This window comes from Pseudorca crassidens, chromosome 9, assembly GCF_039906515.1.
Source record: "Pseudorca crassidens isolate mPseCra1 chromosome 9, mPseCra1.hap1, whole genome shotgun sequence".
Lineage (NCBI taxonomy): Eukaryota > Metazoa > Chordata > Mammalia > Artiodactyla > Delphinidae > Pseudorca > Pseudorca crassidens.
The window spans coordinates 82426528-82448921 of NC_090304.1; positions in this window are offsets into that span (position 1 = coordinate 82426528).

Below are 22394 nucleotides of genomic sequence, written 5' to 3' on the forward strand. Positions count from 1 at the left end.
CAGATCTGCAAAAATGGCAGTGATCAGCCTTGCATGGCATGGGGGTTAAGTACATAGCACTACATGTATAAAGGAAAGTGAAATGCTGACAGCACTCAGGAATGGACCCACAGTGTGCTTTGAGGCAGAGAATACCATGAAAACAAAAGGGTAAATTATATCCTCATCATGATAGTCAAACCAGGATCTGCCAGAATTCCCAATGCTCTTGCTAGGTCAGTTAGTAAATCAGTTTTAGAATAATGACTAAAATATTCTTTCATGTTTTAGGGTCTCCTAAAGATTGTTCTGTTAGATTTCATTTGTTGGAAAGTAAAACCATTTTAATATAAATACACATCAAACTTTACAAATTAAAGAGCAGTCTCTACAAACATAAGACTTATAGGGAAAAGGATGATATACTGCTAATTTATTTGTTATTTATTCATTTACTTTTAACCTTTTATTTTATTTTATTTTATTTTATTTTTGTGGTACGCGGACCTCTCACTGTTGTGGCCTCTCCCGTTGCGGAGCACAGGCTCCGGACGCGCAGGCTCAGCAGCCATGGCTCACGGGCCCAACTGCTCCACGGCATGTGGGATCCTCCCAGATCGGGGCACGAACCCGTGTCCCCTGCATCAGCAGGCAGACTCTAAACCACTGCGCCACCAGGGAAGCCCTACTTTTAATCTTTTAAATCACACACACACAAAACATTGACTAGGAGGTCGATTAATGGTTCGAAATAACTTCATCTTAGTATAAACACCAAAAAGTAAGACTTATTTGTAAGTCTGTATTTTACAGGATAAATTACAGTTCAACTCCTACTTAAAGAGATGTATCCTCTTTCATTCGACACTAATTGGCAAAACTGTTGAAAATCTTAGCAGGGAATCCAAGGCAGAATTTTTTCCCACACATGTACTTAACACATAAGAGTAAAATAATTTTAGCCTTTCTGCTGAGGTGCTTTTTTTGCACATGGAAAATTAAATTTTCTTGGGTTGTATAACTGACTCTAGGCATTTGTATGTAGAATCAGATATGAGAAACATATTTTCCAATTAGTATAACATACACATTTATTGTGATGTTTAAACAACCAAATTCTTGTTAAGAAACAACTAGATAACTGGAAATAATTGAGCTGACTTTTCTAAACCAGAATAGCTAGGCTCAAATTGATTGCATTCATGCTCTGACAATTCTGATTTGCTTGGATCCATTTACTGTAACCAAATAGAAAAACTCTAGCTTTTAGGTCATATATTATTCATGACAAAATTGCACAGGGAATTTATGTATTTGTTCTAACACATTATACGAACTTAATATATCTTTTGTGGACAGAAATGTAAATCATGGTAATTATGATTATAGAGTTGTATTTAGATTGTATATATATATGAACAGTATTAAGATATCTGGAAAATGATTAATTTAGTAGCTTTAGTATAGAATGGATACACTCCTCAGCTGTCACAGAGACTCACAGAGAGACAAAAAGAAGACAAATTATATTAATATTTCCACTCTTTCGTCAGAGTCATATTTTTCAATACTTTGTTTCATTTACAGAGTTTTCAAGTATCACATATAAAAGTAAGTTAAAATTAATAGATTGTATAAAATATTTACAAATCACCACCTCCAGGACAAGTACAGAAAGATTAGAAGTTATTGGGAAAATAACCCCTCTGTTCTGCTTAACACACTCATGTACAAACACATTTCCTGCTGGTCACCAAAGCTAGCTGACCTTAGGAAACTCAACTAATGACAACCAAACTAAAATTAGCAACCACATGTCCCTTGCCTACAGCAAACCACAGCAGGAGGTTGGAAAACTAGAGAAAAGGGAGGCTCACTCTAACTTGCCATTGTGCCTTCATTGCCATAGTACTTCATTAGTTGTATCGTTATAAGCCTTAGGTATTACTATTCACAGGCATAACAGCAGAATCATGGGGCTCAAATAAACCTTGAGAGTTTAAGAAATCCATATCCCTGTCTCCAAGTGGAACAGTTTGGAAATATTACAGAAAGATTAGAAAGTTCTGAGCTTTGTCTGTCACCTTGAATACCAATTTTCTTTTTTGTAAAGCCATAGATGACTCAATAATCACTACAGAAAACTCCAAAGGCTCATGGAAAACATGAAGCATAGATAGAAATGGTTGTACTCCTGAAAGCTCTTGTGTAGCCACCTAAATAAAAAGGAAGCACCAAAGAGGACTGTCTCTGACTAAAATAGGATAACAGAACTTAGTAAAACTCAACTGAAAGCAAAGTTTCAGGTCTATATTGTTTGATTGGTTTATTTTTTAAGCTTCTACTTTTAGTTTATCTTTTAGAAAACCAATTTTAAAATTGTTCTTTTTTTAACAGGAAAAATATTTTGGACATATACCAATTAATTTGTTGTTGTTTCAGTTTTGCCTTACTCTGTTATTTTTTTTTAAATCCACCTGATTTTCTTTCAGACCATTGTCTAATTTTAACATTAATAATAATAAAGGTGTTAATAGAGATAATATTTATCATCCTCCCATTATGGATCCCACTCTATGCTTTATATCATTTGGTTTAAAACTTTGTGACACATTAGAATCACCTGGGAAGATCTGAAAAATCCTGAAGCCCAGGTTTCGCCCCATACCAGTGAAATCAATATGTCCAGTGATGGCAACCAGGCATCAGTGTTTTTTGGAAACCACTGTTTTATCTCACCACATCCTCTAAATAGTCCTTTGAAATAGTGTAATTATGGCAGATATCTGGAGCAGTTAAGCATGCTTGATCTGGAGTTAAAACTGGCATTGGTTACAGACTGCACTGTTTATGAGCTCTGAGACATTGAACACTACCTAACCTCACTGTGCCTCAGTTTTTTCATGTGTAAATGAGAATAATAATTAGTAGCTCCCTTACAGTGTTTGTTGAAGGTTAATATAATACATGTAAACTGCTAAGCATGAATAGCCATAGTTATCATCTTCTCCCCATTTTGCAGATTAAGAAAATAAAGCATAGAAGGTTGAATAACTTGCTCAAGTTTGCACAAATAAAGGTTCCACATAGCTTGAAGGACTGCAGTCCAAGCCTCCACTATGGCCTAGTTTTAGATATCAACTATTCTTTTAAAATATATAATTCTCAATTCTAAACCTATGTAAAATGGTGTAATCTAGAAATGGGTTACATAAAAAGCTAGGTAAAAAAATTTTTAAAACACCCAGTGACTCTAGTCTTATAGATGTAGTTTCAACACTTTCTTCCAGGTGCATGTGGAGCTAGCTCCTAGCTGCTTCCTCCCACAAAGTCAACTACATAAATTTCAATTACAAGCATTCAGGAAATATGATTCATTTTGCTAATTAGACTCCGATTTCCACTTATCTCCTATGAAGTATGAGCACTAATCCTGAAGACTGATATTTTTGTCTTGTGTCCGTTGTGACATATTACTGTCTTTAATTTTCATAGGGATAAGGGAAATTGACTTCCTTGAATATAAGACTGTGAGGAAGATGTCACTTATTTCTAACAGTGGTTCTCAACTATAGAATCACCAGTGTAGATTTTGTAAAATATTGATGACCACTTAACACTTAGAAATACTGATTTAATTGATCTTGGGTGGGGTCCAGGTAACCGTATTTTTAGAAAACTTGTACATGTGATTCAAATGTGTAGTCAGGGTTTAGGATCATAGAATAGTAAGGATAATAGAATAATAATAATAGAATAATAAAGATACTAAAATGTAAATTGTGAGGCTTCATTATTTTAAATACAAGATGCAGATATACCGAAGTCTAAAGCCCTCCTTGTTAGCACCCCTCAACATAAACAGTAAGTACTTCAATACTGATTTATATTGTATTTTTGGTGTGTACAGCAAGCTTATAGCACAGGATTAGAAAAGTAAGGGGCTTATTAAACTCCTATAAGTTTGTTTTTTTGTTGTTGTTTTGTTTTTGTATGTCATGGAACAGTGGCTTTTGTTGAAGACCCTGTATGAAAGTTTAAGCCCCTTGACCTCATAAAAATTCCCAACATAACAGACATAAATAAATAGAAGTAATGTTCTTTGGAATAAGAGAGACATGGACTTTAATCCTATTTCCTGAATTTTCTAGCCATGTGGTTTTGCATAAGAGTAACTTCTCAGAACTGTTTCCTTTGGTGCAAAATGGAGACAATAAAACCTACCCTTCAGGTTTGTTTGTTTTAGAGATTTAATAATATTGTGTGATGTATTACTTATCCCAGCACTAGAATATAAAAAGACCTCAAAACTTACTTGCTGTTGGTATTATACCATAATTCAGTGTGATAAGTATGGAAAAAGAGGTAATTCTCAGGGAGCTATGAGAAACAGAGTTGAGACCCCCAAAACAGATGTGAATTGAGGAAGGGCAGCTTCATGGAAGACATATTATTCACTAATTGCAAAATCCTATGGTGCATCTCTAAAGTCAGCTTGCTGAAGTATACTTTTATTTATGAATACTCTTATAATGATTTTACCTTCTATTTATTTTCTAGGTATTATACAGTTGTTGAGTTAAAAAATCAAATCATCTATAAAACTCTTGACCCACTGTGATCTCATATCCTGCCTCTATAACCACAGTGAATGAAGAAACAAATAACATGAAAACAATTATGAAGCAACGTATGATATTTATAAATCATACTAAAAGTTACTCAAGAAATATTTCCTATAAGTGACCCTTGGAGCCATGTGGTGCATCATATTGGAGGACTTTTCCCAAAATTAATTTCCTCATACATGAAAATTCTGCTAGTACTGATTTGGTAAATCAAAGTTATTTCACTTCATAACTAGAAGGAAGAACAAAAGAGAATAGATCTTGTTTAAATTATTTTAGAGCAGTCTCAGTAACATGTTTTAGTGAAAACCTCTGTAAAGTTTTGCACCCCCTACATAAAGATCAGAGCACTGTTTTGCCTATGAAGCTCATCATCTCTTCATTTTTTAATTGTTTGTTTATAGATATTTAAATTGTCAACCATTAACTTGAAATTTCATTTCTCAAGTCACTTTCCTTCCATTCCTACAGAGTTTTAGTTCTGTGAGTTCTTAATCTCTTAATTCATAACCCTCTTTTCATAACACATTTACTTGTCAACCTGGTCTTACAATTGAAATATCATTGTAAAATTGAAGAGCCAAAATTGAGACTTCAAGTAGTATTTATATACGATGATGGAGACAAAATTGTGAACATTTAAAAAATTAATTCTGTGAGATGTGTCTTTATAGAAAGGGCTTGGAAGTTTTGTAAAAACTATCTTAAGTCTTTGTTATGACATTTTTTTTCCAAATTATTCAGAAGGTAGAAAATGCTGGTTTATTTGAAAAGGCACTCTTATTCAAAACATTTCTGAAGTCCTTCTACATCATATTAAACTTTCATAGTAATATGTACCAAGGAATTAATGGATGGCTTCCATAAAGGAAATAGAGTGAGTACAGCTCACTTTGGGGGAACAGCTATCATAAGTAATATCATTTCAGATGTAAGATCAGTTAATAGCTTCATATTCTATAATTATTTTCTGTTGCTCATCAGAAAGTATTCTCACAAGGTCAAAATTTGACTTCATTAGAGGAATTTTTTTCCTATAGAAGGGAAGTGTATTAACTGTTTATTCTTAGGATTATTGAGGCTTACATAAGACTCTAGTCAGCAAAATTAGAACAAACAGCAATGTAGAGCTGCCAGTGGAAAACCTAGAAACTGTCATCTTTTAGCACACAAAGTGCTATAAGAAAAGGCAAGTTCCAAGTGGTCAGGCTTCATGCATTACTCCATTCTTGGAACTTAGAACAGTGTCTAGCACATAGTAAGGATTCAACAAATATTCGGTAGAGGAAGAAGTTAAAGATTTTCATTTAATGTAAACTGTGAAATATATTCTTAATTTTATGAATGTTTAATACCAGTTGCAATGTCTTATGGAATGGGTACTAACATTGTACTTAGGAGTTTGATATTTTTAATGATGTGTTTGGCAACTTGGTCTTTGTCTATCTCTCCAAATGAGTCTTGAACCATTCTTTCCTTACTCAGTCAACTCTAGGCAAACTTATTTCCTTTCTGGTCATTAAAAACCTAACCTCTCTCCATTTCAGTGTCTTTGTGCTTAATGTTCCATCTGCTTTGAAGGCTCTTTCCTCAGCTTTAACATGACTGACTCTTTCTCATCCTTTGTTCACAGCAACAAGTTCACCTCCTCTTAGACACCTTTCCTAACTACATATGTTAGGTACCGCACCACATTTCCCAATTTCCAGTACGCAAGTCATATCGCCCTATTTGCTTCAAAACTTTACCAAAACCTGACTTGCTATTGTTACATTATTTGTTTACTTATTGGTTGTCACCCTCCATTTTACAGTATAGCCTCTTTGACAGCAGGGCACATTTTATATTATTCTTCAATGTTTCTTTAGCACCTAGAACATCAGAAACTCTATTTGTATGTAATAATTTAATATTAATGTTTTACTCATTTATGCTTATATTTAATATATGTTTAACTTTTAGATTATGTTAAGACAGTTATTTTTCTTTTTTGTCTTAAATGTTTACATGTGAGAAGTTTAACTTGGTGAATCACTAATCAGCTGGTGACAACAACATAATACAGAGGAGGAAATATTTGCCTTATGTTTATGATTTTGTGAATCCAAGCTTCCAAGTTTTCCATTGTTGTAAATGCTATCAAATTATTAGATTAAGTTTTTGACTATTCAATAAAAACATAAGGATAAACAATGAAAAAAATAGGCAAAAAGTTTAGAAGTCTTCAAATATACATGTTTAGAATTCTATAGAAAAAGAAATCTGTAGTATTTATTTTTATTGAAATACATGATATAACAGAAATCAAACTGAACTGAAATAAAATTACAGGAAATCCTCTTGCTCCAAAATTTTCTATTTGGTTATTGTGTAGCTAAGGTAAATTTAAAATACTATTGTGGAGCTTCCATGTGTCCTATTCACCAGAAGCTTGAAACAACGGGCAGAGTGGCTTTTACACTATCAAACAGAGTATCTGTTAGTTCAAGATGGAATTAATAGGTGAGGTGAAGTCAAGCTTTACTCATTTGTGATGATACAGGGAATAAGAATATTTTAGCCAAACAATAGATAATATATATTTTTTCATATGATTGTAAATTGTATGTTGGTACACCAATTCCTCTTTCTTTTAGACCCAGTGCAATCACAAAATAAATCAGTAATTTGTGGAGTACACATTGCTATTATTTTATGCATCCCATTTCCTTTTGTTCCACAAAGACTCTTTTTACCTAGGACTGCTGGACCCATTGAAAGGCCTGTCTTCCTTTTAAGATTGACCCATATTAGGTCACAAGTTGTGACCCCATAAAGGAATATACCAAAATAGTAAAAGAAATTAGCAGCTGATAGCAGAATTTCTTCTGGGAAATTGTTATATAGTCTATAATTTCTTCAAAGCCTTTGAGCAAAGTGCAATACGCTTGTGTATGTGTTAGTTCTAATCTACAACCTAGGAGTGGTCAGTGCCCCTAATTGGTAATACACAATTCAGGGATGTTTAACTGACTCCATATTCCAGAGACAAAGATGTGACATGCTTCAGCTATGTGGCTATGTTTTTTCTGGGATCAACAAGTCATGTTTGTTACTTAGCATATTTGATGTTAGAAATGTTTTTTTTTTCTTGATGAGATATTGGCATTCAAGCTATGAAAAATAACTAGAACTAATATTTTAGAGACACTACAATTACCTTTTCATAAAGACGGCTTCAGGAGCCAAGGACCTCAATACTCTTACCTTTCAGAGTGGCACATCAAGGTTGATTCAGAAACAGTTCTGAGTCTGACTGTTAGCCCAACTGATTCTTTCTGTCTGGTATCCACTATTTTGTTGATAAAACTTGCTTTTAAGGTATTGTTGATTTTACTCAGGTGAACTTTACACAAAAGGTGTTATTGTAGTAATTAAAGAACAGTGAACTTGGGTTCATTAAAATTACAAAAATAGGTTGCCTGGCTGCCTTTGTGCCTACTGGCTAATAATTGTTTATATGTATATATAATATGTCTGTGAGTTGGGAAAAACCCCATCCTCCCTCCTGTATTTGTCCTTTACTCTCACATTACTACCACATTCATGACATTTCTGATACCAGATGTGTGTATAGAGGGGTTTCTCTACCCAGCACTTTTCTGACCCCTGCTGGGTGTCCTACAGTTTAACTCAAAATCTGACACCATCTACCTGGTGATAGCTTCAGATCCCACAGGTAAAGGGCTCAGTGTCATGAGACTGACCCCCCCCCCCAACTCCGATGCCAATTACAAGTAATAGATTCCTAGGTTACCCACAAATTCTGACTGACTTGGCTACAAATCAGAGGTTCCCTTAGGCTTGTTTAATTTGCTACAGCAGCTCATAGAACTCAGGGAAACACTTGCTTATGTTTACTACTTTATTTTATAATAAAGGATCTGATAAAGTATACAGATGAACAGCCAGATAAAGGGTAAGGTCTGGGAAAATCCCGAGCACAGGAGCTTCTATTGTTGTACAGTTGGGGTGTGTCACCAACATTGAATGTGGATGTGTTTACTGACCTGGATACTCTCTGAACCCGGTACTCTTGAGATTTTTTTGAGGCTTCATCATGTAGGCATAATTGATCACTAACTCCATTTCCAGTCCTTCTGTCTCTTAAAGAGACTGGAAGGAGTGTGGGAGAGAATGTGAAGGAGTGAAGGTGGGGCTGAAAATTTTAAGCTTCTAATCATGACCTTTTCTTTCCAGGGACCAGCACTCATCCAGAAGTCATCCAGGAGCCCCACCCAGAGTCACTTCATTGAATGAAAGTTATTCCTATCACCCAGGAAATCACAAGGGTTTCAGGAGCCTTATGCCATGAACTGGGGGCAGAGACCACTATATATATTTTATATTATCTAATATAAATATAAATATAAACTTGCTTTCATTGTAATCTAGTAATGAGATTGTAGAACTGTTACCAATCAGGGTTCTTGGCCTTCCTCAATCAATAGAAATTGAGCTGGTTCCTTATATGGGGTTAGGGTAGGGGTGTGTCCAGGGGTCAGGCCAGAGGGGTAGCTTAGGCGGTTTGCCTACCCCTTTGGTGGTGTTGTGCACAGGGAGCATGCGCAGTACACAGCTTTTGTTATGGACACCCTGTTTTTGCTCCCTCCTCTTCAGAAGTGGCAGTTGGGTTTTTGGTCTTTTTGTATCTTATTGTCCATAATTTGCCCCAACTGTGCATACATGCAGTTACTTTTAGTCCCTCATAGTTTCTTTGTATTCTGTTGCTTAAGGAGATGTTTGTCCATGTGCAAGCACTGCAGCAAAGTGTCCCAAGTCCCAGGTCCCAGCCTGTCCCAGAACCTTCACATAGAACCTTCAGAGAGGCTACCAATATTTATTTATTTATTTTATTTAAAATAAAAAACAAACAAAAAGGTTACTAATAATTGTGTACAACATAATTGGCTCAGGTTACTTTACCACAGAATAGATGTGTGTGATGGTCTGGAAAAAATACACATTTAAATGCTTCTAGGAGATCAAGAAAAGATGTAATAACCATGTTTTCTAGTTTTTATGTTTAGTGTTTTGACCTCTTGGGACCTTGCTACCTAGAAGGTAAAATCATCTTTCTTCACGACAGTCATTTCCAAATCTATGTGTCTCACCATACCCGGTTTATGCAAATCATGGGTATCCTTACACCAAAGGAGTTAAGATTTTATTATTTCAAACAGCAGAAAGGGACAGAATCACCTAGAGAGAAAAGTGAAGCTCAGCACAATAAGAAAGAATATGCATCATGTCATGCGATAATGTTGATGATGTCCTGGCTTTTTGAGGATAATCTGGCATGAAAGAGAGGCTGATAGATTTGACTTAATGCTGAGTTTTCATAACAGAGACCACACAACTTTAACTTAGATCTTTAATTTCATATGTCTTAGTGGTGGTGATAGTATAATTTAAGGATATAATTTAGGGAATGTATTAAAGCCTACTTCCAAGCCACCCTTTAACTTTTAACTATGGCTTCACAGTCCTTCAATTCTTCAGTAAAATTGGCAGAGTGATAAATATTCAGATTTTCTATGAGCCTTAAAATTGAGGATTCAAGCCAAGGTTATCTAAATTTCTGATCTAAGGGAATCCTTATGAAATCTGGATTAAAGGAATAAAGTTAATCCTGTATTTCCTTTAATCATTTGCCTGCAAGAATGCATCTGGTATTTAAAACATTGCCAACCTGTAAATTAAAATCAGCAAAGCCTATAGATAATGTAACATTAGAAAAAATCATATTCATTTTGATTAATAAGATTTTTTTTTTAACTTTTGGGTTAAATAATTTTCAACTCCTTTAATACATATTTAAAACATTATCTACTACAGGTAGTTGAATCTATACTGGAAAATGCAAGATGGAAACTATTCAAAAGTCATCAGTCTAATAGCTGTAGATTCAAATGATATGAATCTATATTTTAGTAGATAGTTTAATGTTTATTGAAATCAGAACATATTAAGGAAGTTTTAAAACTATGCTATAAGGCTCATTTTCTTGACATTTGTTTTCCATTCTTAAAAGAAAAAAATTGTTAGCTAAGGTATCTGTGGTTAAAATTATAACAGTAATTGATGATACATTATTCACTTTTTTATTTTCTTTTTTGTTCATTTTATGAACAATTCAAAGCATGGAAACTATGTAGAGAAACAAAGACAAGTTGGCATTTTCTAATAAAAATGTTAATAAATAGAACTAATTTGGAGGAAAGCCATTCTGATGTAAATCAGCTTATAGAAAGTTGATTCATTCAAATAAAGGCTTCTACTGATGTCCCTATAAACAAGCCATTAATTCACTCTTTCAGTCAGCTAACATTTACTGAGTGTCTACTGTATGCTAATCACTAAGGAATAAAGATGAATATGGCAAGATTTCTGCCCTCCAGGTATTCACACCCCAGATCAATGATAGATATGGAAATAAAGGGAGGTGTACTATTACATGACTAGTGCAGTAATAGAGTTATGATTGGAATATAGGTAAACTGGAATACAAAGAACAAATAATCTTCTAGGGAAAATGCACACATGATTTGAGAGTTAACTAGAGAGGAATTTGGTAAGTGCAGAAGGAAATAGGGTCAGATCAAGTTAAAGAAATGAAATGATGAAGCCACGATGGTATAGAAAAGCAATAGATTGTGAGAACACCACCATTTATCCTACAAGCAGAAGCACAAACGATGAAATTTAGCCTTCATTTTTGCCATGCCAATGAAATTCACACGTTGTTTGAACAAACTTAATGCAATATAGCAAATTACTCCTGGAATTGGACTAATACCATCTCAAAAAGATAATGGTTATTGGATCATGAAGAAAACATCCTGTTGAATACATATGACAATTTGTTTAAGTAATTAAAAAGAACCAGATGTAGAATGGATTAAAGGAATTACATCTGCCTCAATGACATTTGCTTCTCAAGTTTAGACAAGGTGCAGTATAGGCCAAAGACCAAAAATGAAAGATAATGAAAAGTGGCTACTCTTACCATATTGTCTCTTGATAGTTAACGTATGGTACAGTTTATCCAGCACCTTCATTAGTGAGCTAAAAGTGTGTAAATAACACCACACTAATGATATTCACAGCTGATAGCAGATTGGACACTGTCTCACTGAAACCACTGTTGACTGTGAAGTAACAACAGGGAGACAGAATAGCTTAGAAGTATAGGGAGAAACAAAGTAAGAGAAAACACTTAGCTTAAAATAAGGAAAAGAGCAATAAAATAATCTGGAGATGAAGAAAAAATATCACAGAAACAAGAAAGTGAACATGCCAAATTTTAGTAATATGCAAAATCATATATATATATATATATATATATATATATATATATATATATATATATATAGGAAGTGTATCAAGGAAGTTATAAAATTATGGGCTCTAACAGATGGACGGTAATCAAAGGAATTAATTGCCTAGGACATGGAGGATAAGAAATATAACATTACTTCCCTGAAGACTTGGGAGACAAAGAAATCTTTTAGCAGCTCTAAGAACAATATAGTAAAATGAATGATGATTAGACGTTTGGGGAGACAATACACTCAACAGAAACATGTTTTAAAGGAAAAGGTGGAAAATCTCTCTCTGTATACTTTTTCTCCTGTTTCATAAGATAGTACATTTTCTTTATTGATTTATTTGATTTATTCTATTATTGTAGCTGACAGTATATTACTTGTTATAATAACTAGAGCAAAAGAACTGTGTCCAGATTCTCCCAAAGTGGCTTAGATGACATGACTTCAGCCAAAGCAATTTAATCCCATTCATTTATTCAACAGATGTTTATCAATGGCCTTCCATGTGCCAACCAGGTACTCTAGGGATGCAATAATAAGTAAAAACAGACAGAATCCCTGTCATCATGGAGCTAACAATCTACTATGTCTTCTGTGGGTCTCTGTGTGTGTGAGGGTGGTGATGGTGTGTTGTGGCAAGTGAGAGACCAGGTAAATAATTAAAATGCTGTGAGTGGTGAGGTGTATGATGGAGAAAAATAAAGCAGGGAAGGAGGATAGAGTGGTGGGAGAAGTCCTCACACAAAAAGTGATATTAGAGTAAAGACTTGGAGGAGATGAGGGAGTGAAGCATGTGCAAAGGGCTATGTGGGAATAGACCAGAGTGTATGAGGAGCATTAAGGAGTCAGTGGGACCCAGGGGCTGAGAACAGTAGGAATTGAGGACAGAAAGGTTATAGAGGTGGGAGCAAATTGTACAGTGATATGGGAAGCAATTTGAGCTTTTGATTAGAGTTAATATGACCTGACTTACATTTTTTTTTTTGTGGTATGTGGGCCTCTCACTGTTGTGGCCTCTCCCATTGTGGAGCACAGGCTCTGGACACACAGGCTCAGTGGCGATGGCTCACGGGCGCAGCCTCTCTGTGGCATGTGTGATCTTCCCGGACCGGGACACGAACCTGTGTCCCCTGCATCGGCAGGCAGACTCTCAACCACCGCGCCACCAGGGAAGCCCCTGACTTACATTTTAATAGGATAGCTTTGGCTGCTGTGTTGAGCAGGGTGACGATGTGGGAAATTATTGAAATAATTCATCCAGAATCTGACCTCTTGTTACCACCTCCATTACTACCAAATTTTCACCATCATTCTTTGTACACTTTTAATCTATATCTGGAAGATCTTCAGAATACACATTGTAAAAAACAAAACAAAACTGTCTTTAGAGAAATGTCTTCAAAGAATTTGTAGGCTAATTTCATGGAGAATAATTTAGAAATATTAAAATGTAAAGGAAAATGAGATAGCAGAAGTAGAGACCAAGGGAGGAAGAAGTACCATGTAAATCTTACGAGTCAAATACATTGATATGAACATAATGGTAATGGAAGGATGTTTGGGAAGGTGGAGAGCATTGTTACTGGTATGGGGACTTGTTTTTCAGGGTTTTTTTGTTGTTGTTCTGGAGTAACATAAAGGAAGATAAATAAACTCTGATGGAAATTAAGGTATTGTGATCCTGAGAGTCTAAAACACTTTATACGAAACAGGCAATGTGATACCTTAAATTTCACAGTTAGCGAAAATATTTATCTATATTCACCAGAAATTCCCTTCTCCAGTCAACAATTCACAATCTTTTCTCAATTGCAGTCCCTTTTCTACACAATGCACGATAACACAAAAACAATCCATTTTGTGGAATCAAGTAAATCTCTTTTGCATTCATACTTGTATTCTTGAGTAAGAAATATGTCTTTCTTTTGGATGATTTGCATCTTATGATCATCTCTCCATAAAAACGGATGCAAATTTTATTAGAGGTCCTCATCCTTAACTCCTTGTCCTATGACCAGTACCAATAAATCTTAGGTAAACATGTCAACTTCTAGAAAAGTGAAGTATTCTAAGGTAAATGTAGTGCAAGCTAGAGCTGTGTTTCTCTGGAGTATGTTAATGGTACAGTACTGAATCGTAGAACAGCTGGACTCCACATCTTTCCATAGCCCTCTCTCCCCATACTACATCAGTTCTATGTAGGACCACTCTAGACAGCATTTCAAAAAAAGGAGAAAGTACATGAGAAAAGACAGGATTTGTGGATATATGAGCTACACTAGGGAGGAATAGTGACCCAGTTAAATAGGTTATGTAAAGTAGATTAGCAGAAAAATAAAAGTGGGGAGGCTGTGGTCATCTTGTAGGTGGCATCAAAGGTCAGATTGAGGACTTAATTCTATGGACTAGGAAAAGAATTGACTATTTCTGAGAAATTAGGTTACAGAAGAAGAGGTTATAGAGGAAGGAAGTTTGATCTGGCAGGAATGTATAGGTGGGATTTTTGAGGGAAAAGAAAAGAGGAAATACCACTTTGGCAGTTGTGTCAGGTAGGCCAGAATTTCTCCAAGACTGAGCCATAAAATACTAAAGAGCTGAGAGACAGTCAGTCATAGATCTGATCCCGGTTTTGTGGAGACTGAAGCATGTACAAGTTAGAAGTCTTTAAGAAACAAAACACAAAAACTTAAATGAAAATTTATGCAAGTGAAGGACCCTAAAAATTAATCTTCTGTCTCTGATGGCAGTATTACAAAATCAAAACCATTTTAAACTATAATTGTTTTAAATAAATGGAAAGTTTTTTCAGTGATTGGGTTTCCTGTTTCAAATTCTTATTCTTGAGACCTTCAAGATGGTGGAGGAGCAGGATGTGGAGATCACCTTCCTTCCCACAAATACATCAAAAATACACCTAGAACACAAGCCACGCCACGTGCTCAGATTTGCCTCGAGCCCTCCGGGAGCACATCACAAAGTGGACCCCATGGCTTTCCCTTTGCCTGTGGCTTCTCCAGCGCTTGGCTCTGCAGACAACTTTCTCTCACCTGGCTCGGTCGGCAGGCAAGGAAGGCTGCGGTGGAACACCGGACTGTCTACTCGTGCTCCTTGCACACGCACGCTTCACCCACCTCGTTCCGGGTCTCAGGGCCATGCTGGAATACCACCAGCAATTGTCCGGTACACCAGAAATACATCTACACGTGGAACAATTCCTACAGAACATCTACTGAATGCTGGCAGAAGACCTCAGACCTCCCAAAAGGCAAGAAACTCCCCACGTACCTGGGAAGGGCAAAAGAAAAAAGAATAAACAGAGTCAAAAGGATAGGGACGGGACCCGCATCAGTGGGAGGGAGCTGTGAAGGAGGAAAGTTTCCACACACTAGGAAGCCCCTTCACGGGCAGTGATTCCGGGTGGCGCAGGGGGAAACTTAAGAGCCATGGAGGAGAGCACAGCAACAGGGGTGCGGCGGGAAAAGTGGAGAGATTCCCACACAGAGGATCGGTGCTGACCGGCACTCGCAAGTCCGAGAGTCTTGTCTGCTCACCCGCCGGGGCTGGCAGGGCTGGGAGCTGAGGCTTGGGCTTCGGTCGGAGTGCCAGGAGAGGACTGGTGTTGGCAGTATGAACACAGCCTGCAGGGGGTTAGTGCACCACGGCTACCTGGGAGGGAGCCCGGGGAAATGTCTGGACCTGCCGAAGAGGCAAGAGACTTTTTCTTCCCTCTTTGTTTCCTGCTGCGTGAGGAGAGGGGATTGAGAGCGCTGCTTGATAGCTCCAGAGACGGGCGCAAGCCGCGGCTAAAAGCGTGGACCCCAAGGACGGGCATGAGGTGCTAAGGCTGCTGCTGCTGCCACCAAGAAGCCTGTATGTGAGCACAGGTCACTATCCACACACCCATTCCAGGAAGCCTGTGCAGCCCGCCACTGCCAGGGTCCCGGGATCCAGGGACAACTTCCCCGGGAGAACACATGGCGCTCTTCAGGCTGCTACCATGTCACGCGGGCCTCTGCCACTGCAGGCTCACCCCGCACTCTGTACCCTTCCCTCCCCCCGGCCTGAGTGAGTCAGAGTCCCCGAAGCAGCTGCTCCTTTAACCCTGTCCTGTCTGAGCGAAGAACAGATGCCCTCCTGCGATCTAGATGCAGAGGCAGGGCCAAATCCAAAGCTGAGCCCCAGGAGCTGTGAGAACAAAAAAGAGAAAGGGAAATCTCTCCCTGCAGTCTCAGAAGCAAGGGATTAAAACTCCACAATCAACTTGATGTACCCTGCATCTGTGGAATACATGAATAGACAATGAATCATCCCAAATTGAGGAGGTGGACTTTGAGAGCATGATTTATGATTTTTTCCCTTTTCCTCTTTTTCTGAGTGTGCATATGTATGCTTCTGTGTGAGATTTTGTCTGTATAGCTTTGCTTCCACCATTTGTCCTAGGGTTCTATCCATCCATATTGTTTTCTTTAAAAAATTTTAATAACTTTATTTTATAATTTTAATAACTTTATTTTATGTTACTTTATTTTATTTTATCTTCTTTCTTTCTTTCATTCCCTCCTTTCTTCCTTCCTTCCTCCCTCCCTCCTTCCCTCCTTTCTTTCTTTCTTTCTTTCTTTCTATTTTTCTTTCTTCCTTTCTTTTTACATTATTTCCCTTTTATTCTGAGCTGTGTGGATGAAAGCCTCTTGGTGCTGCAGCCAGGAGTCAGTGCTGGGCCTCTGAGGTGGGAGAGCCAAATTCAGGACACTGGTCCACAAGAGACCTCTCAGCTCCACATAATATCAAATGGTGAAAATCTCCCAGAGATCTCTATCTCAACACCATCACCCAGCTTCACTCAACGACCAGCAAGCTACAGTGCTGGACAGCCTATGCCAAACAACTAGTAAGACAGGAACACAACCCCACCTATTAGCAGAGTCGATGCCTAAAATCATAATAAGGCCAGAGATACCCCAAAACACACCAACAGACGTGGATATGCCCACAAGAAAGACAAGATCCAGCCTCATCCACCAGAACACAGGCACTAGTCCCCTCCACCAGGAAGCCTACACAAAACACTGAACCAACTTTAGCCACTGGGGACAGACACCAAAAACAACAGGAACTATGAACTTGCAGCCTGCAAAAAGGAGACCCCAAACACAGTAAGATAAGCAAAATGAAAAGACAGAAAAACACACAGCAGATGAAGGAGCAAGATAAAAACCCACCAGACTTAACAAATGAAGGGGAAATAGGCAGTCTACCTGAAAAAGAATTCAGAATAACGATAGTAAAGATGATCCAAATCTTGGAAATAGAATAGAGAAAATGCAAGAAATATTTAACAAAGACCTAGAAGAACTAAAGGTGAAACAAGCAATGATGAACAGAAGAATAAATGAAATTAAAAATACTCTAGATGGGATCAATAGCAGAATAACTGTGGCAGAAGAACGGACAAGTGAACTGGAAGATAAAAGAGTGGAAATAACTACTGCAGAGCAGAATAAAGAAAAAAGAATGAAAAGAACTGAGGACAGTCTCAGAGACCTCTGGGACAACATTAAACACACCAACATTCGAATTATAGGGGTTCCAGAGGAAGAAGAGAAAAAGTAAGGGACTGAGAAAATATTTGAAGAGATTATAGTTGAAAACTTCCCTAATATGGGAAAGGAAATAGTTAATCAAGTCCAGGAAGCACAGAGAGTCCCATACAGGATAAATCCAAGGAGAAATACACCAAGACACATATTAATCAAACTGTCAAAAATTAAATACAAAGAAAACATATTAAAAGCAGCAAGGGAAAAACAACAAATAAGACACAAGGGAATCCCCATAAGGTTAACAGCTGATCTTTCAGCAGAAACTCTGCAAGCCAGAAGGGACTGGCAGGACATATTTAAAGTGATGAAGGAGAAAAACCTGCAACCAAGATTACTCTACCCAGCAAGGATCTCATTCAGATTTGATGGAGAAATTAAAACCTTTACAGGCAAGCAAAAGCTAAGACAGTTCAGCACCACCAAATCAGCTTTGCAACAAATGCTAAAGGAACTTCTCTAGGCAAGAAACACAAGAGAAGCAAAAGACCTACAATAACGAACCCAAAACAATTTAGAAAATAGGAATAGGAACATACATATCTATGATTACCTTAAATGTAAATGGACTGAAGGCTACCACCAAAAGACAGAGATTGGCTGAGTGGATACAAAAACAAGACCCATATATATGTTGTCTACAAGACACCCACTTCAGACCTAGAGACACATACAGACTGAAAGTAAGGGGATGGAAAAAGATATTCCATGCAAATGGAAACCAAAAGAAAGCTGGAGTAGCAATTCTCATATAAGACAATATAGACTTTAAAATAAAGACTATTAGAAGAGACAAAGAAGGACACTACATAATGATCAAGAGATTGATCCAAGAAGAGGATATAACAATTGTAAATATTTATGCACCCAACATAGGAGCACCTCACTACATAAGCAAATACTAACAGCCATAAAAGGGGAAATCCACACTAACACATTCATATTAGGGGACTTTAACACCCCACTTTCACCAATGGACAGATCATACAAAATGAAAATAAATAAGGAAATAGAAGCTTTAAATGATATATTAAACAAGATGGACATAATGGATATTTATAGGACTTTCCATTAAAAAACAACAGAATACACATTTTTCTCAAGTGCTCATGGAACATTCTTCAGGATAGATCATATCTTGGGTCACAAATCAAGCCTTGGTAAATTAAAGAAAATTGAAATTTTGTCAAGTATCTTTTCCGACCACAACGCTATGAGAGTAGATATCAATTACAGGAAAAGATCTGTAAAACCTACAAACACATGGAGGCTAAACAATACACTACCTAATAACGAAGAGATCACTGAAGAAATCAAAGAGGAAATCAAAAAATACCTAGAAACAAATGACAATGGATACACAATGACCCAAAACCTATGGGATGCAGCAAAAGCAGTTCTAAGAGGGAAGTTTATAGCAATACAATCCTACCTTAAGAAAAAGGAAACATCTCGATTAAACAACCTAACCTTGCACCTAAAGCAATTAGACAATGAAGGAAAAAAACCCCAAAGTTAGCAGAAGGAAAGAAGTCATAAATATCAGATCAGAAATAAATGAAAAAGAAATGAAGGAAACAATAGCAAAGATCAATAAAACTAAAAGCTGGTTCTTTGAGAAGATAAACAAAATTGATAAACCATTAGCCAGACTCATCAAGAAAAAAACAGAGAAGACTCAAATCAATACAATTAGAAAGGAAAAAGGAGAAGTAACAACTGACACTGCAGAAATAAAAAAGATCATGAGAGATTACTACAAGCAACTCTATGCCAATAAACTGGACAACCTGGAAGAAATGGACAATTTCTTAGAAATGCACAAGCTGCAAAGACTGAATCAGGAAGACATAGAAAATATGAACAGACCAGTCACAAGCACTGAAATTGAGACTGTGATTAAAAATCTTCCAACAAACAAAATCCCAGCATCAGATGGCTTCCCAGGTGAATTATATCAAACATTGAGATGAGCTAACACCTATCCCTCTCAAACTCTTCCAAAATATAGCAGAAGGAGGAACACTCCCAAACTCATTGTATGAGGCCACCATCACCCTGATACCAAAACCAGACAAGGATGTCAAAAAGAAAGAAAACTACAGGCCAATATCCCTGATGAACATAGATACAAAAATTCTCAACAAAATTCTAGCAAACAGAATCCAACAGCACATTAAAAGGATTATACACCATGATCAACTGGGGTTTATTCCAGGAATGCAAGGATTCTTCAATATATGCAAATCAATCAACGTGATAAACCATATTAACAAATTGAAGGAGAAAAACCATATGATTATCTCAATAGATGCTGAGAAAGCTTTTGACAAATTTCAACACCCATTTATGATAAAAACCCTGCAGAAAGTAGGCATAGAGTGAACTTTCCTCAAAATAATAAAGGCCATAAATGACAAACCAACAGCCAACATCATCCTCAATGGTGAAAAACTGAAAGCATTTCCTCTAAGATCAGGAACAAGACAAGGTTGCCCACTCTCACCACTGTTATTCAACATAGATTTGGAAGTTTTAGCCACAACAATCAGAGAAGAAAAGGAAATAAAAGGAATCCAAATTGGAAAAGAAGAAGTAAAGCTGTCACTGTTTGCAGATGACATGATACTATACATAGAGAATCCTAAAGATGCGACCAGAAAACTACTAGAGTTAATCAATGAATTCGGTAAAGTAGCAGGATACAAAATCAATGCACAGAAACCTCTGGCATTCTTATACACTAATGATGAAAAATCTGAAAGTGAAATCAAGAAAACACTTCCATTTACCATTGCAACAAAAAGAATAAAATATCTAGGAATAAACCTACCTAAGGAGACAAAAGACCTGTATGCAGAAAATTATAAGACACTGATGAAAGAAATTAAAGATGATACAAATAGAACGAGAGATATACCATTTTCTTGCATTAGAAGACTCAACATTGTGAAAATAACTACTACCCAAAGCAATCTACAAATTCAATGCAATCCCTATCCAATTTCCACTGGCATTTTTCACAGAACTAGAACAAAAACATTCACAATTTGTATGGAAACACAAAAGACCCCAAATTGCCAAAGCAATCTGAAAACAAAAAATGGAGCTGGAGGAATCAGGCTCCCTGACTTCAGACTATACTACAAAGCTACAGTAATGAAGACAGTTTTTTGCTGGCACAAAAACAGAAATATAGATCAATGGAACAGGATAGAAAGCCCAGAGAGAAACTCACGCACATATGGTCCCCATATTTGATAAAGGAAGCAAGAATATACAGTGGAGAACAGACAGCCTTTTCAATAATTGGTACTGGGAAACCTGGACAGCTACATGTAAAAGAATGAAATTAGAGCATTGCCTGACACCATACACAAAAATAAACTCAAAATGGATTAAGACCTAAATGTAAGGCCAGACACTATCAAACTCTTAGAAGAAAACATAGGCAGAACACTCTGTGACATAAATCATAGCAAGATACTTTTTGACCCACATCCTAGAGAAATGGAAATAAAGACAGAAATAAACAAATTGGACCTAATGAAACTTAAAAGATTTTTCACAGCAAAGGAAACCAAAAACAAGAGGAAAAGACAACCCTCAGAATGGGAGAAAATATTTGCAAATGAAGCACTGACAAAGGTCAATCTCCAATATATATAAACAACTCATGCCACTCAATATCAAAAGAACAAACAACCCAATCTAAAAATGTGTGGAAGACATAAATAGAAATTTCTCCAAAGAAGATATACAGATTGCCTACAAACACACAAAAGGATGCTCAACATCACTCATTCTTAGAGAAATGCAAATCAAAACTACAATGAGGTATTACCTCACACTAGTAAGATTGGCTATCAAAAAATCTAGAAACAATAAATGCTGGAGACAGTGTGGAGAAAAGGGAACACTAGTGCACTGTTGATGGGAATGTAAGTTGATACAGCCACTATGGAGAACAGTATGGAGCTTCCTTAAAAAATGAAAAATAGAGCTACCATATGACCTAGCACTCCCACTACTGGACATATATCCTAAGAAAACCATAATTGAAAAAGAGACATGTACCACAATGTTCATTGCAGCACTATTTACAATAGCCAGGACATGGAAGCAACCTATGTTTCCATCGACAGATGAATGGATAAAGAAGATATGGCACATATATACAGTGGAATATTACTCAGCCATAAGAAACAAAATCAAATATATTGAGGTGGATGGACCTAGAGACAGTCATACAGAGTAAAGTAAGTCAGAAAGAGAAAAACAAATACCATATGGTAACACATATATATGGAATCTTAAAAAAAAAAAAAAAGGTTCTAATGAACCTAGGGGCAGGACAGGAATAAAGACACAGATGTAGAGAATAGACTTGAGGACACAGGGGGTGGGGAAGAGTAATCTGGGACAAAGTGAAAGAGTAGCATTGACATATATATACTACCAAATATAAAATAGATAGTGGGAAACAGCTGCATCACACAGGGAGATCAACTCTGTGTTTTGTGACTATCTAGAGGGGTGGGATCGGCAGGGTGTGAGGGAGGCACAAGACGGAGGGGATGTGGCTATATATTTATACAGATGACTGATTCACTTTGTTATACAGCAGCAACTAACACAGCATTGTAAATCAATTATACTCCAATAATGATGTTAAAAAAAATTCTTATCCTTCAGTCATCCAGGTACAGCCAGTGAAATAAATACAGGATAATAATTTTCAGTTAATTTGAATAAATATGCACATTCTTCTCTTTTGAATTTCTGACTAGAAATAAAGGAAACCTGAGTCCTTAAGTCAT